This window comes from Cuculus canorus, chromosome 10 (assembly GCF_017976375.1).
Source record: "Cuculus canorus isolate bCucCan1 chromosome 10, bCucCan1.pri, whole genome shotgun sequence".
NCBI lineage: Eukaryota > Metazoa > Chordata > Aves > Cuculiformes > Cuculidae > Cuculus > Cuculus canorus.
The window spans coordinates 22,349,599-22,363,900 of NC_071410.1; positions in this window are offsets into that span (position 1 = coordinate 22,349,599).

Here is a 14,302-nt window from a genome sequence, read left to right on the forward strand (position 1 = left end):
TGAGTCTGCTGGGAAGAGTGGGAGCAGCATCATTAATGCCTCTGTGCACAGGAGAGGGGAGTCAGCACGCACCAGGGTGCTAACGAGGGCACCGGGCCCTGGCAATGAGCGGTCGCTGCAGAGGGAAAGGCAGGATGGGGCTGCAGAAGGGAGCAATGAGAGCAAAGTGCTTCCAGCTTCCAAGAAGGATGATTTGGGTCACATCTGGTGGTCTGTTCTCAGTTAAACTGGTAACAGCCGAGAGAGAGCGAGCTGTCTGCAGGGAGCAAGCCAGTGCCCGCAGGTGAGACTGTGTGAGGTCGATGTGTCCTTTGCTGGAGTTTCACCTTTCTTGCTTGCACCTACCCACCCATAATTTCCGTGATGCATCCTGGGGATTAACGTTATCTGGGGCATTTCCCATTCTCCTGTTCTCCTTATTGAGAACACTGAGATAGTTTGTGACTTTTCCGGCTCTTTGCTTTCATCAGGGAGGCTGGGATGACTCTCTAGAGTCCTACAGTTCAGCTGCACCCTTTTCCTTCCCTCCCCACTTTATTCTTCTGGATACACACTTCAAGCAGGCACTGCCTGTGCACTCTCCAAAGGAGAGGAGCTGCCAGTTTAGGGACTCCTGGTCTTCATAGGATCATAGAATAGTTAGGGTTGGAAAGGACCTTAAAGATCATTTAGTTCCAAGCCCCTTGCCATGGGCACGGACATCCCACTGGATCAGACTGCCCAAGGCCCATCCAACCTGGCCTTGAACACAGCAGCCACAACTTCCCTTGGCAACCTGTGTCTCACCACTCTCATGGTGAAGAAATTCTTCCTAATGTCCAGTCTAAATCTGCTCCTCTCCAGTTTATACCCGTTCCTCCGTCCTGTCACCACAAGGTTTTACGAATAGCCCCTCTCCAGCTTTCCTGCAGGCCCCCTTCAGGGACTGGAAGATGGCTATAAGATCTCCTCTGAGCCTTCTCTTCTCCAGGCTGAACAACCGCAACTTGTTCAGCCCCATGGGCCACACAGATGGTGACAAACTGCTGGGACCAAACAAGCCTCCAGCCATGCCTGTAGGCAGCACATGGGTTAATAATAATTAAATTCCCAGGCTTGGCAAAGCAGAGGAAGGGGACGATGCGTGGAAAACCTCTGGCTGCACTGTGAGGAGAAGCAGTGCTTCTGAGAAAGGGTGGTCCAGCATCTCATGGCACTGCCCACCTCCTGGGAAACCTCCCTTTGCAGTACCATGACTTCTCAGCCAAAGTACAAGAAGAAAGACCAGGTTTGAGCTGATCAAGCAGAATTTAAGGGCTGCTGCTGTCTGGAAACAGCAGAAGGAGGAATCCGCTGTTTTATCTCAGAGCCCATGGCCCGAAGCGAAGCATTGTGTTGACGTTTCTGGAGTTCTGCATTTTGTGGGGCTCTTGAAATGAAAAAAAGAGCAGATGCTATTTTAAAGGAAGGAAAACTTTTCCCTGAAGGCAGGAAATCCTGAAGTGTCATAAAGGAAGAGCAAATTGAAACAGTTAAAGGAATGTCAACAGATCTTGTCCTGGCACTTTCAGAAAGGTTCCCCTCATGTTTTGGACGAAACGTATTTGTCAGGTTTGACCTCAGTTTGTAGTTGCTGAGGTCTCTCTTCCATCTTTCCATGGGTCCAGAAGAGACCACAAAGATGATCCAGGGGCTGGAGCACCTTCTGTCTGAGGACAGGCTGAGAGAGTTGGGGTTGTTCAGTCTGGAGAAGGGAAGGCTAAGGGGAAACCTTGAAGCAGCTTCCAGTCCTGAAAGGGGCTCCAGGAAAGCTGGGGAGGGGCTCTGGATCAGGGAATGCAGGGAGAGGATGAGGGGGAATGGTTTTGAGCTGAAAGAGGGGAGATTGAGATGACATCTTTGGAAGAAATGTTTTTCTGTGAGGGTGGGGAGGCCCTGGCCCAGGTTGCCCAGAGCAGTGGTGGCTGCCCCATCCCTGGAGGGGTTCAAGGCCAGGTTGGATGGGGCTGTGGCTTCTTTTAGGTGAGCATCATAGAGTCATTGAGGTTGGAAACCCCCTCTCAGCTCATCCAGTCCAACTGTCAGCCCAACCCCACTGTGCCTGCTAAACCATGTCCCGAAGTGCCACATCTACACAGTTTTTGAACCTCTCCAGGTATGGGGACTCACTCACTGCCCTGGGCAGCCTCTGCCAGTGATTCACCACTCTTTTGGTAAAGACATTTTTCCCAATATCCAATCTAAACTTCCCCTGGCACAAATTGAGGCAATTTCCTCATGTTCTGTCTACTGTCTGGATGGACTGCACACAGAAAGGTTGAAATCGGCTTATGGATTCGCTGACAGTAGAAGAGCTCCTGGTACTTTGGCCAGGGACCACTGGACAGAAGTGCACAGAGGGCTGTGCCATCCTTGCTTCCCATCCTCCCTTTGCCAGACACACGGTAAGTGTTGGGGTCCGGCTACTGCAGACGTCCCATTGACTGTGAGAATCTCTTCAAATCCAATGCATTCCATCGAGGATTGCTGAAATTGCCTTTTTCTATTCCCAGTAAGCACAAATTATGTTTTAATATAACACAAGGAAACAGTGCTGTCAGCGCAGCACGAAAAACCCTGTCAATACAAGCTACCCGGGAAGCATCTTCCACTGATGGAACAGCAGAGTGGAAACGTGCTGCAGTTCCTACGCAATGGGACAAACTTTTCACTTTCCCACTTAAAGCGATCAATGATCCTGATGCATCCTTGTAATTGGATTTTGTTGCCAGTATCTAAGCTCATACTAAATTGGAGTCATCCCTTGCTTTCAGAAGCAAGTGTGAGTTATCTGCCATCAACACATTCCAAGTGCAGAAGTAACCAATGGTTCTCAAAATCATGGCATGATTTGGGTTGGAAAGGACCTTAAAGCCCATCCAGTTCCAACCCCTGCCATGAGCAGGGACACCTCCCACTGGATCAGGGTGATCAAAGCCCCATCCAACCTGGCCTGGAACACCTCCAGGGATGGGGCAGCCACCAGCTCAAAACCATTCCCCCACATCCTCTCCCTGCACTCCCTTATCAAGAGCCCCTCCCCAGCTTTCCTGGAGCCCCTTTCAGCACTGGAAGCTGCTCTAAGGTCTCCCACAGCCTTCTCTTCTCCAGGCTGAACAGCCCCAACTCTCTTGTCCTGTCTTCCCTTCCTGCCCCTGCAGAGAGGTCCAGGGCGAAGGAAAAGGTCTCATCATATGCCCATGGGACAGAGGCCCGCATCCCCATGGCTGCACCCAGGGAGCTGTGGAAGCACCTTGCACCCCAGCACATGAGCCTCATTGGCTCCTGTGGGGTCTTTGCCCAGAGAAGCGTTCAGCCCTTAAGGTCCCCCATCACAGCAGCACCCTTGAGAGACAAACCCCCATACTTTGCCAAAACTCCTGCCTGCTCCCTAGCACGTGATGCTTAAGCATGTCTAAAACCAACTTGCCTTGCTGCAGTCTTGTCATGACAGATCTATAACCAGTGCTTCACCAGCTTCTCAAGTATTTTTATACCTTGTTAACTCTCTCCAGGGCAGGGAACCCCCAACCAAGAGCATCAGGCACCTCTGCAGACATGGGGCAGGTCTGGAAGCCAGTCGGGACCAAGCCATTTCCTATAGACCCTCTTCGGCATATATAAATCTACTCAAAGTTTATATCCTCCAGAAAGAGATCAGACATCCAAAGGGGGATGGGGAGAGGGGAGGGCCTGTCAACATTTACATAGCACAAATTGCTTTTCTGGGGGCTTTTTGTTCCCCCAGGGCAGGGAGGTTTTATTGTTTTGTATAAAGCTTCTGCACAAGGAACAGTCCCCACACGCAAAATGATCATTTTGAAGTTCCCACTGTCTTGCTTGGAGTGCTGTATCTTCCAAGGGACATGTTGTCACCCTGCAAAAATCAGAGAAGCAGACAGGAAAACACTTTAAAAGAAAATAAAGCTTAGTCAGTCAGGAAGCCTCTCGATACTGCATCAAGACATATTTTGGATGAGGAGTTGTTTTATAGATGGGCTATGTCAGTTCAAGACAAGAGTCCTGCAGCATGAGAGAGACAATGAGGACAGAGCAGTTCCGTAATGGGTTTTCATGTACATCACCACAGCTCCCACCATGTCCAGCGAAGCAAATGATTGCATCTGCAGCATCAGTCATTTAGTCTCATTAGACAAGAAGCTCTGCCACAAGATGAGCATCTCCTGCTTGGAAAACAAGGGACTCAGCTTTGCCTTGGTGCTGATGCATCACTGAGGGACCTGTTATCCTGTGACAACGGTATCCACTTGGCATAAGTCTTGCCTGCCTGGAGAAAACCAGAAACGCAAGACCCCTCCTTGCTACCCAGATGTGCTTGCATAATGGGTATTTAATCTTTGAATTTGATGCCACATGGCCCAACAGATTGCCACTAAACTGCAGAAAAAGCCAAACACCTCCTGCACACCTTTGTGAGTTTGCTTGCAAGGCTGAAGCATGAAGTTGGTGGCTGGGCAGTGTGGGTCTGGGCGGAGACAAATCTAAGTCTAAAATGGTCATGAGGGATTGCCCCTTTGCTCTTTCAAGACCTCACCCGGAGTGCTGTGTCCAGTTCTGGAGTTCTCAATACAGGAAGGACATGGAGCTGTTGGAGCGAGTCCAGAAGAGGCCACAAAGATGATCCAAGGGCTGGAGCACCTCCTGTATGAGGTCAGGCTGAGAGAGTTGGTGTTCCGCCTGGAGAAGAGAAGGCTGAGGGGAGACCTTAGAGCAGCTTCCAGTGCTGAAAGGGGCTCCAGGAAAGCTGGGGAGGAGCTCTTGATCAGGGAATGCAGGGACAGCACAAGGGGGAATGATTTTCAGCTGAAAGAGGGGAGATAAAGATAATATCTCAAGAAGAAATGTTTTTCTGTGAGGATGGGGAGGCCCTGGCCCAGGTTGCCCAGAGCAGTGGTGGCTGCCCCATCCCTGGAGGTGTTCAAGGCCAGGTTGGATGGGGCTTGGAGCCCCCTGATCCAGTGGGAGGTGTCCCTGCCCATGGCAGGGGGTGGGACTGGATGGGCTCTAAGTTCTCTTCAAACCTAAACCATTCTGTGATTCTATGACAACAGTAGAACCCCCCCTTATCACACTCGATACCCGCTAGACTTATCTCTGGGCAGGATGATTAAGCCTCTTGTATTTGTGAACAAGTGATAGACGTTCCTTTTCACTTGGTTGAGTCACCAGAAACTTTTCTCGCAACATCAGTTGCCAAATGAGGTCAGTAATTATTCACAGTCCTGAAATACCCCTGCTCAGGCTGTTGCCATCCATAAAGGCACGGTCAAAGGCATGAGCTATGATCTGGATGTTTGTTCTCCTTGAGAAGCTCATTTCCATACAGAACTGCATGTTGTGCAATATATCTCCAGGAGTGATCACTTGATGCCTCAGCTCCAGAGAGCGGGACCAAAAAAGTGAATGAAAACTATTGATCTGGTTTTACGTAGAGCTGTATCTATTAATCTGGGAACACTAATCAGAGGTTTTGACAAGAACGTGAGTTTTCTACAGCTGCATTAACACTCTCCATCCTCTTGGGCAACGCCCGAGGAAGGCAGAGCACCTTGACACAACTTTGCTTAACAGCTCATGCGGAGCAATCTCTGAGGCATTGACAGGCAGGAAAGCCTTGCAAGAGGTCCCTCTCCCTCCACACACACATTATTTGGTTGGACTTAATCTCAAAAGTCTTTTCCAACTAAACAATTATATGACTCCATTCCTGGTGTCTGATGACTGCTTTGACTAGAAGGATAACGTAGAAGATATGTTCCTGGGAAGCCACAAGGACAATCATCTTGGCATTATCCACATGAGACTGGATGTGGCATCACAAAGGCAGGACCATGATGGCTTCTCATCTCCCCACTTCATTTTAGGGCCATGAAGATGATTCAAGGGCTAGAGCACCCTGCATCTGAGGACAGGCTGAGAGAGTTAAGGTTGTTCAGCCTGGAGAAGAGAAGGCTCTTGGGAGACAGGGCGCTGCTCAGCCTGATTTTTCCTCTTTCACCCCCACCCTAATGTGAATTTCTTCAGAGCATCCCCAGCTCTGGACCCTAGGCTGGTCCCATCACCCATAACCATGTTCACTCAGCATAGACATTCAACACTTCCCACTTAAATTGAATAATAGAATCATAGAATAGTTCAGGTTGGAAAGAACCTTAAAGATCATCTAGTTCCAATCCCCCTGCCATGGGTGGGGACATCCCACTAGATCAGGTTGCCCAAGGTCCATCCAACCTGGCCTTGAACATCTCCAAGGATGGGGCAGCCACAATGTCCCTGGGCAACCTGTGCCAGTGCCTCACAGAATCACAGAATCACTTAGAAAAGACCTCTAGGATCATCGAGTCCAACCATTCCTATCAAGCACTAAACCATATCCCTGAGCACCTTGTCTACCCGTCTTTTAAGTACCTCCAGGGAAGGTGACTCCACCTCCTCCCTGGGCAGCTGTTCCAGTGCCCGACGACCCTTTCTGTGGAAAATTTTTTCCTGATGTCCAGCCTGAACCTCCCCTGGTGAATCTTCAGGCCATTCCCCCTTGTCCTGTCCCCTGTCACTTGGGAGAAGAGCCCAGCTCCCTCCTCTCCACAACCTCCTTTCAGGTAGTTGTAGAGAGCAATAAGGTCTCCCCTCAGCCTCCTCTTCTCCAGGCTAAACAACCCCAGCTCTCTCAGCCGCTCCTCGTAAGACTTGTTCTCCAGCCCCTCACCAGCTTCGTTGCTCTTCTCTGGACACACTCCAGAGCCTCAACATCCTTCTTGTGGTGAGGGGTCCAGAACTGAGCAGAGTATGACTGGAATTTCGAAGCCAAACCCCAGCCACGCACATTTAAACCTGCATGTCCATGGAGTACCAAGAGTTACGTCACAGGACATCTGCTTTTGTGGAGGTGGTAAGCTGGATGTATTAAAATTACATTTAATTAAAAAGGCCTTTTGATTTTGTACCTCACTCCAGCAGCCAGGGAGATGGTTTACACCAGGGTGCTGTGCCTGTGACTTCCAGGACATGGCCTGAAAGCACACGCAGGGATGCCAGCAGCAAGGCAGAGGCTCAGTGCACGCAGTGCGCTTCCCTGTCTCAGCTGTGCCTCTCTGCCATATGTGAAAACCGTGATTTTTGCAGCCCTAGTGAATTATAAACACAATCAGCATCTGCAAAGGTTACTCTGCACTTCGGTGGTGGCCCTTTCAATGCTCATGCAGGCACAGAGCAGGCTTCTTGACTCACATGAAGAGCTCCCAGAGGCCTCATTGCATAAAGTTCCCTTCAACTTCTGCCAGAATCACGGAATGGTTTGGGTTTGAAGAGAACTTAGAGCCCATCCAGTCCCACGCCCCTGCCATGGGCAGGGACACCTCCCACTGCATCAGGGTGATCCAAGCCCCATCCAACCTGGCTTTGAACCCCTCCAGGGATGGGGCAGCCACCACTGCTCTGGGCAACCTGGGCCAGGGCCTCTCCACCCTCACAGAAAAACATTTTTCCCTAAGATCTCATCTCAATCTCCCCTCTTTCAGTACTGGAAAACATTTCTCCTCGTCCTATTCCTGCCCTCCCTGATGAAGAGCACCTCCCCAGCTTTCCTGGAGCCCCTTTCAGTACTCGAATCTGTATCAGCCTGGAATTTAACATAATCCACCTTGAAGACTGTGAGGGATGAGTGGATGGAAGAAAATGTCAGCTGGGAGTTGTATTTCCTAAGCAGCCAGTTCCTCTTGAGACAGAATCCTATGTTCAGCTTCAGATCAGGGGTGAAACCCTATCCCCTTTCACAGCATGAAAGTATAAAATAATGACATGGCATAAAAGCTTCTTGGAAAAACCCTCTCCTTCCAGAGCAATTTGAAATTCAGCTGAAGCTGCAGAGGGTGTATGAGCACCCCTTAGTGCTGTCGAAGGGAAGTAGCACTTCTGAGATGGTGCTTCCTGACCTAAGACCAGACCCAGCAGTGGTGGGGCTGCCAGCAGGAACCCTCCCATCACCTGAGCAAAGAGAAATATCCAAATCCACATCACTGTGCAAGTCAGGCAGCCAAAGCACCATGAACGTCATGCAGGAAGATGATGTTGTCAGCCAAGATTGTGTCAGATCATTCTGTGTTGAGTGTCTGACAGAGGCTGAAAGGAAGGCACCTCCACTGACCACATATATCTTGGGATGTAAGTAGTAGTATTGCAGGTTTTGGGTCAGTAGTGTTGAATTTGTGACAGTAAAGTAATGAATTCCCTATTCTGGGCTTCAAGACTGCACCAACTGATAGAAATTATTTCAGAATTGTCTAATCATTAAGGTTGGAAAAAAACTCTCAGCTCATCCAGTCCAGCTGCTGGCCCCACATCACTGTGCCTACTAGACCATGTCCTGAACTGGCAGATCTACATGATTTTTTAACTCTTCCAGGGATGGAGACTCCACCACTGTCCTGGGCAGCCTCTGCCAGTGCTTGACAGCCCTTTTGGTGAAGAATGTTTCCCTGATATCCAATCTAAACCTCCCCTGGCACAACTTGAGTCCATTTTCTCTTGTCTTATCACTTGTTATATGGGAGAAGAGCCCAGCACCCACCTCGCTCCGACGTCCTTTCCAGGAGCTGCAGAGAGCAACGAGGTCTCCCCTCAGCCTCCTCTTCAGGCTAAACAGCACCAGGACCTTCAGCTGCTCTCAGGACCTCTGGGCTGCAGCCCCTTCCCCAACTGTATTACTCTCCTCTGGGCATGCTTCAGCCCCTCAATATCTTTCTTGCACTGAGGGGCCCAAAACTGAACCCAGGATTTCGGTTGCAGCCTCACCAGTGGTGAATATAGGGGCACAATCCCTTCCCTGCCTTATCTCTTCTGCTATAGACCTGCTCCAGTTTTTAGAGTAAATAACACAGAGCCAAAAAATGAAGCAGACTCCAACAGAAGGATCTCAATGAAACTCAACTCTCACAAAGACAGGAAACATGGAGACAATTTCATCCAAAGTCTGAAAAAGTCACCCCTACAGCTTAGGCTGGCAATGGATATGCATTAGCTCTGCTGCTTTTCCATTGTAGATCATCACTTTCACCTGTGCCATGTAAGCTGCAGTCAGCCACCACCTCGTGTTGGTTGTAGTTTGATATCAACTGTGGGAATACCTAAAAAAGCTGCATGGAATAAGCTGCTCAGGGTTAGCCTTAAAGTTTTAAGCCATCAAGACCAAGCTCAGTAGCATGAAATTCTCTAGGGGTTACACAGTGTTTATAGTCAAGCAGTGCAGTAGCTGCGATGTGGAGACACAACAGACCTTCGGCCAGAGATCTCCAAGTGTGCAAGAGTCCCTTTCTCTTACTTCCCTTGCCGTCAGCATAAATACCGGTTGCACAACTTTGCTACTGCTCTCCAGAGAGACAGGAAGAGAGGAATTACAGTGCATTGATTTGTCCCTGCTTGCTTGGCTTTGTGATTCACACCCGGTCACCAGCTTGGTCGATGAAGCAATAAGCCATTGACAAGCATATAATAGAGGAACTCTGTGTGAGGTCTGCAGCCCTGGATGCGCCATCTCCCCAGCATGTGCCGCTCTTCAGCAGATCCATGACAACACCCCCTCCCACCAGCACTGCCGTCACAGAAACTCAGCGTTCTGATCCTTTCTAGACAATCAGAAAAAAGGGAAAGCTGCCTCCTTGCACAAATCTCAGGGCAAACACAGGTTTTTATTTTACTGTGTGTGGCTGCAGAATAGGTTTTCCTGAGTCTTTTACTTTCCAGGGCTCAGGAACTTCACCAGAAAGGAATAGATTGAGCTGTTCAGTCACTGCTGCCCTTAAGCATATCAACTGCTTCCCCCTGTTTGGTGTCATCTGCAAACCTTGAGCAACTAATCCATCCCCTCCAGGTCTTTAAAGGCATTAAAGAGGACAGGTCCCAGAACAGACCTTTTAAGTGATCCACTTGTTGTTGGTCTCTAGGTAGAGTCCAGGCTCAAGTCCAGGGATCCCTCCCCTTAAGGGCAGAGGCTCTGTCTCCAGAAGAGACACTAGAAGGACATTGAGGTGTTGGAATGTGTCCAGAGAAGGGCAACAAAGCTGGTGACAGGTCTGGAGCATGAGTCTCATGAGGAGCAGCTGAGGGTCCTGGGGGTGTTTAGTCTGGAGAAGAGGAGGCTGAGGGGAGACCTCATTGCTCTCTGCAGCTCCCAGAAAAGAAGTTGTGGTGAGGTGGCTGTTGGTCTGTTCTCCCAAGTAAGAAGTGATAGAACAAGAGGAAATGGCATCAAGTTGCACCAGGGGAGGTTTAGAATGGATATTAAGAAAACTTTTTTCACTGAAAAGGCTGTCAAGGTTTGGAAGAGGCTGCCCACAGAAGTGGTCGAGTCCCCATCCCTGGATATGTTTAAAAGATGGATAAACAAGGTGATCACTGATCTGGCTTAGTAGTGACAGGTAAGGTTGGACTCGGTGATCTCAAAGGTCTTTTCCAACCAAACAATTTTGATTCTAAGATGTCAAGAGCGTGACAACATTCTTGAATGGAAGTGACTCTGCCTTTCCCACCATCACGTTTGCTACAGAAAGACTCAGATGTGCCCCTGACATTGGAGATGTCACCAAGGCAACACTCTGTATTTTTACTTCTTGACTGTGTGAGCCACCTGTGGCAAAGAGCACTCTAGTTCTTCACTGGATGGGCAGAATAATTTCTCCATATCTACAAGATCATACAGGTGAAATTCAGGTCCCTTCCTCAAAGTCCTCATGCATTTCCAGGCTTGAAAGAGACTCTTTTCCTTTTCTGAGATGGAATGCATACTTATCATGCATTTTTCATAAAGCCTGTCTATATTCATTAATTGGTTGATATGTCCTGGTTGCTGAAAAGAGCTCGAGGGATTTGGCAAGGACTCTGAAGTCTTTGGTTCCTCCCTTAGCTTAGCAATGGCTGTGAGAGGAGAGCAGTGGAGAGCATGAAATGCTTTCTGTAGTTACCTGCACATAATATCCTTCGTCTGAGAGATAAGAGTCCAGAAAGTCCATAAGAGGCCAACCCTTACCTATTAGTAGAGAAGAGGCCCCTGACATAGCGAGGTTGATAAATATAATAGAATTATAGAACCATTTTGGTCAGACAGAACCTCAAAGCCCATCCAGTTCCACCCCCTGCCATGGGCAGGGACACCTCCCACTGGATCAGGGGCTCCAAGCCCCATCCAACTCCAGGGATGGGGCAGCCACCACTGCTCTGGGCAACCTGGGCCAGGGCCTCCCCACCCTCACAGCAAAACATTTCTTCCTCAGATCTCAATCTCCCCTCTTTCGGCTGAAAGCCATTTCTCCTCATCCTATCCCTGCCCTCCCTGATGAAGAGCCCCTCCCCAGCTTTCCTGGAGCCCCTTTCAGTACTGAATGCTGTGCTATAGGCTCAGATCTCAGAGCTGGTTCATCCCAGCAAACGTCTCCAGCAGAGCCTGAGCGAGACTTCTTTCTGCTCCTGGTATTTCCATCTGTGGCTGACACAAATACCAGTGAAGGCAGGGGCTAGAATAAAAGGTTTCTGGCACAGACTGGGGAGAGCTGAGTTATTCATGAGCAAAGCCCAGAGCCTCAGTCTTGACGACTCAAATGGGAATTTTGCCTACGGCATGACTGTGGGGGTTGCTTCGCAGCCTGGGAGGCAGGTACAGCTTGCTACATGGTGTGGGATCAATGGCACTTCAGTGCTAGTATTTATTAATAAAAGGCAGAGTTTACAGGCTGCTTCTTTGAACATTATTCATTCACACATGCTCAGAGATGCTCCTTAGAGATGGCAGAGGTATTCACACACTCGTTGTAGAGAGGCATGGCGAGCATCCATTTTCTTCCCATCCTTTGGCTGTTGCTGTTGTACTTGGACCAGTCTCCAGAATAAGATAGAGCAGATGGTGAGGGATGCCCATGTGACAGCCACCCTTCTGTCCTCTCTGGTGACCACAGAGAAGAAGCTCCTCCTCTGCAGCAGCATAGGGATTGGCAGTGCTTGTCCTTGTCCGCTACTGGGAGCTGTTGGTCTCACGCTTTTGCAAGCATGAAATCCAAGGTGACAGCTTGACATGCAGCAGCAGGAAGGAATAACCTCGCTCCCTCCACTTGTCCCATCTTCTAGGAGGACTGAAGAGCCCTCGCAGTTGTGCCTCTGGTCCTTCTGTTCATAGAATCACAGAATGGTTTGGGTTGGAAGAGTCCTCAAAGCCCATCCAGTTCCAACCCCTGCCATGGGCAGGGACACCTCCCACTGGATCAGGGTGATCAAAGCCCCATCCAACCTGGCCTTGAACCCCTCCAGGGATGGGGCAGCCACCACTGCTCTGGGCAACCTGGGCCGGGGCCTCCCCACCCTCACAGCAAAATATTTATTCCCAAGATCTCATCTCAATCTCTGCTTTGCAGCTGAAAACCATTTCCTGTCATTCCATGGACTTGTAAAAAGTCCCTCCCCAGCTTTCCTGGAGCCTCTGTCAGGACTGGAAGCTGCTCTAAATTCTCCCTCCTCTTCTCCAGGCTGAACAACCTCTACTCTCTCAGCCTGTCCTCATATGGGAGGTTCTCCAGCCCTCGGATCATCTTTGTGTCCTCCTCTGGACTCACTCCAACAGCTGCTCAAAAGCTCCATGTCCTTCCTGTGCTGAGGACTCCAGAACTGAACTCAGGGCTCCAGGTGGGGTCCCATCACACAATCAATGCTTGATTTTCCAATATGTTGTCTCAAAGACTCCTAAAGTCTTATTTTTATTTGGCAATAACTGCTTGTCCTGTCCAGAAATAGATTTTTCCAAAAAATGTCACTGAAATTCACACATCTCTGGCACAGGGCGCAACAGCAATACCGTGGCCAGAGGTGACCCAGGGAGTGCAGGATTAGGACAAAGGAGGATGGCTTTCAGCTGTAAGAGAGGAGATTGAAATGAGATTTTAGGATGAAATGTTTTGCTGTGGGGGTGGGAAGGCCCCGGCCCAGGTTGTTGAGAAAAGCTGTGGCTGCTCCATCCCTGGAGGGGCTCAAGGCCAGGTTGGATGGGGCTTTGATCCCCCTGATCCAGTAGGAGATGTCCCTGCCCATGGCAGGGGGTGACACCGGATGGGCTTTGAGGTCCCTTCCAACCCAAAGTACTATATGGTTCCACGATTCTATGACACTGCACAGGAGCTGATCGTGCTGTAGGTGTGATGAGCGGCAGAAGAGGTCGTAGATGAGGTTTCTGAGGGCCTCTGGAGTAAGCTGGTGTTGCCCACCTCAGTTGCTACTCAGACCAGACTTATAGGAGAAAGCATAAGTTTGGCCAGGACCAGATGACAAAGGACTCTGGCTGGTTTTATCCTGACTATGCACAATGCCTTTACCTCTGGCATCAATTCCCATCCATGCTGAGTAGGAGGGAGTGGAGAAGGATGCCAGTGCTATTTATATTAAATGTACAAAAGAAATGTGCTATGAAAGCATCTCTCTTCTTCATACGCTATTTAGGAAGCTCAGACTGCAAAGCATCAGCCGTTTGGTTTTTACTCCCTGGATGCTGGTGGCTTTGTTCCTGGGGAGCAGAGAGTCTAAGGTGAGCGTGCCCAAGCGCCAGCATGCTGTCCTGGGTCAGCATAAGAACCCACGTGTTTAACACACCAGGACCCATTGCAGCTCCCATGGAGACCTCGTGGTGAAAGTTGGAAGGATTTGCATCTTAGCGAGTGCACTGGTTTCTTGAGGGTCCAAATGCTGTCCTCAGCCCGGGCACAGCAGCATCTGGAGGACGCACAAGAGCTTTTATCCTCACACAGGCCTTGGTTTTTGTTCACCAGAAAACAGGGTCTCTATATTTTCTGTAAATCAAACACATCTGAGTATTTGAAGTTACATCCTTAAAAATGCAGCTCTGGAAATCCCCAGCCCATCTGAGAATCTGACCCTGTACTTTGCCCTGCTTCCAGACCTGCTTCCATCTCCACCAGCACCAACCGTGTATTTCCTGTGAAGCTTGGCTAGAGGGTGGAGTGAGAGAATTTGTCTGAGTCTTATGGATCCTATTGCATTAGAATCATAGTATCATTAAGATTGGAAAAGCCCTCTCAGCTCACCCAATCCAACCATCAGCCCAGCCCCACCGTGCCTGCTAAACCCTGTCCTGAAATGCCACAGTCACACAGTTTTTGAACCTCTCCAGGGGTGGAGATGCCTCTACTGCCCTGGGCAGCCTCTGCCAGGGCTTCACCACTCTGTCAGTGAAGAATTTTCCCCTAATATCCAGTCTAAACCTCCTCTAGCACAA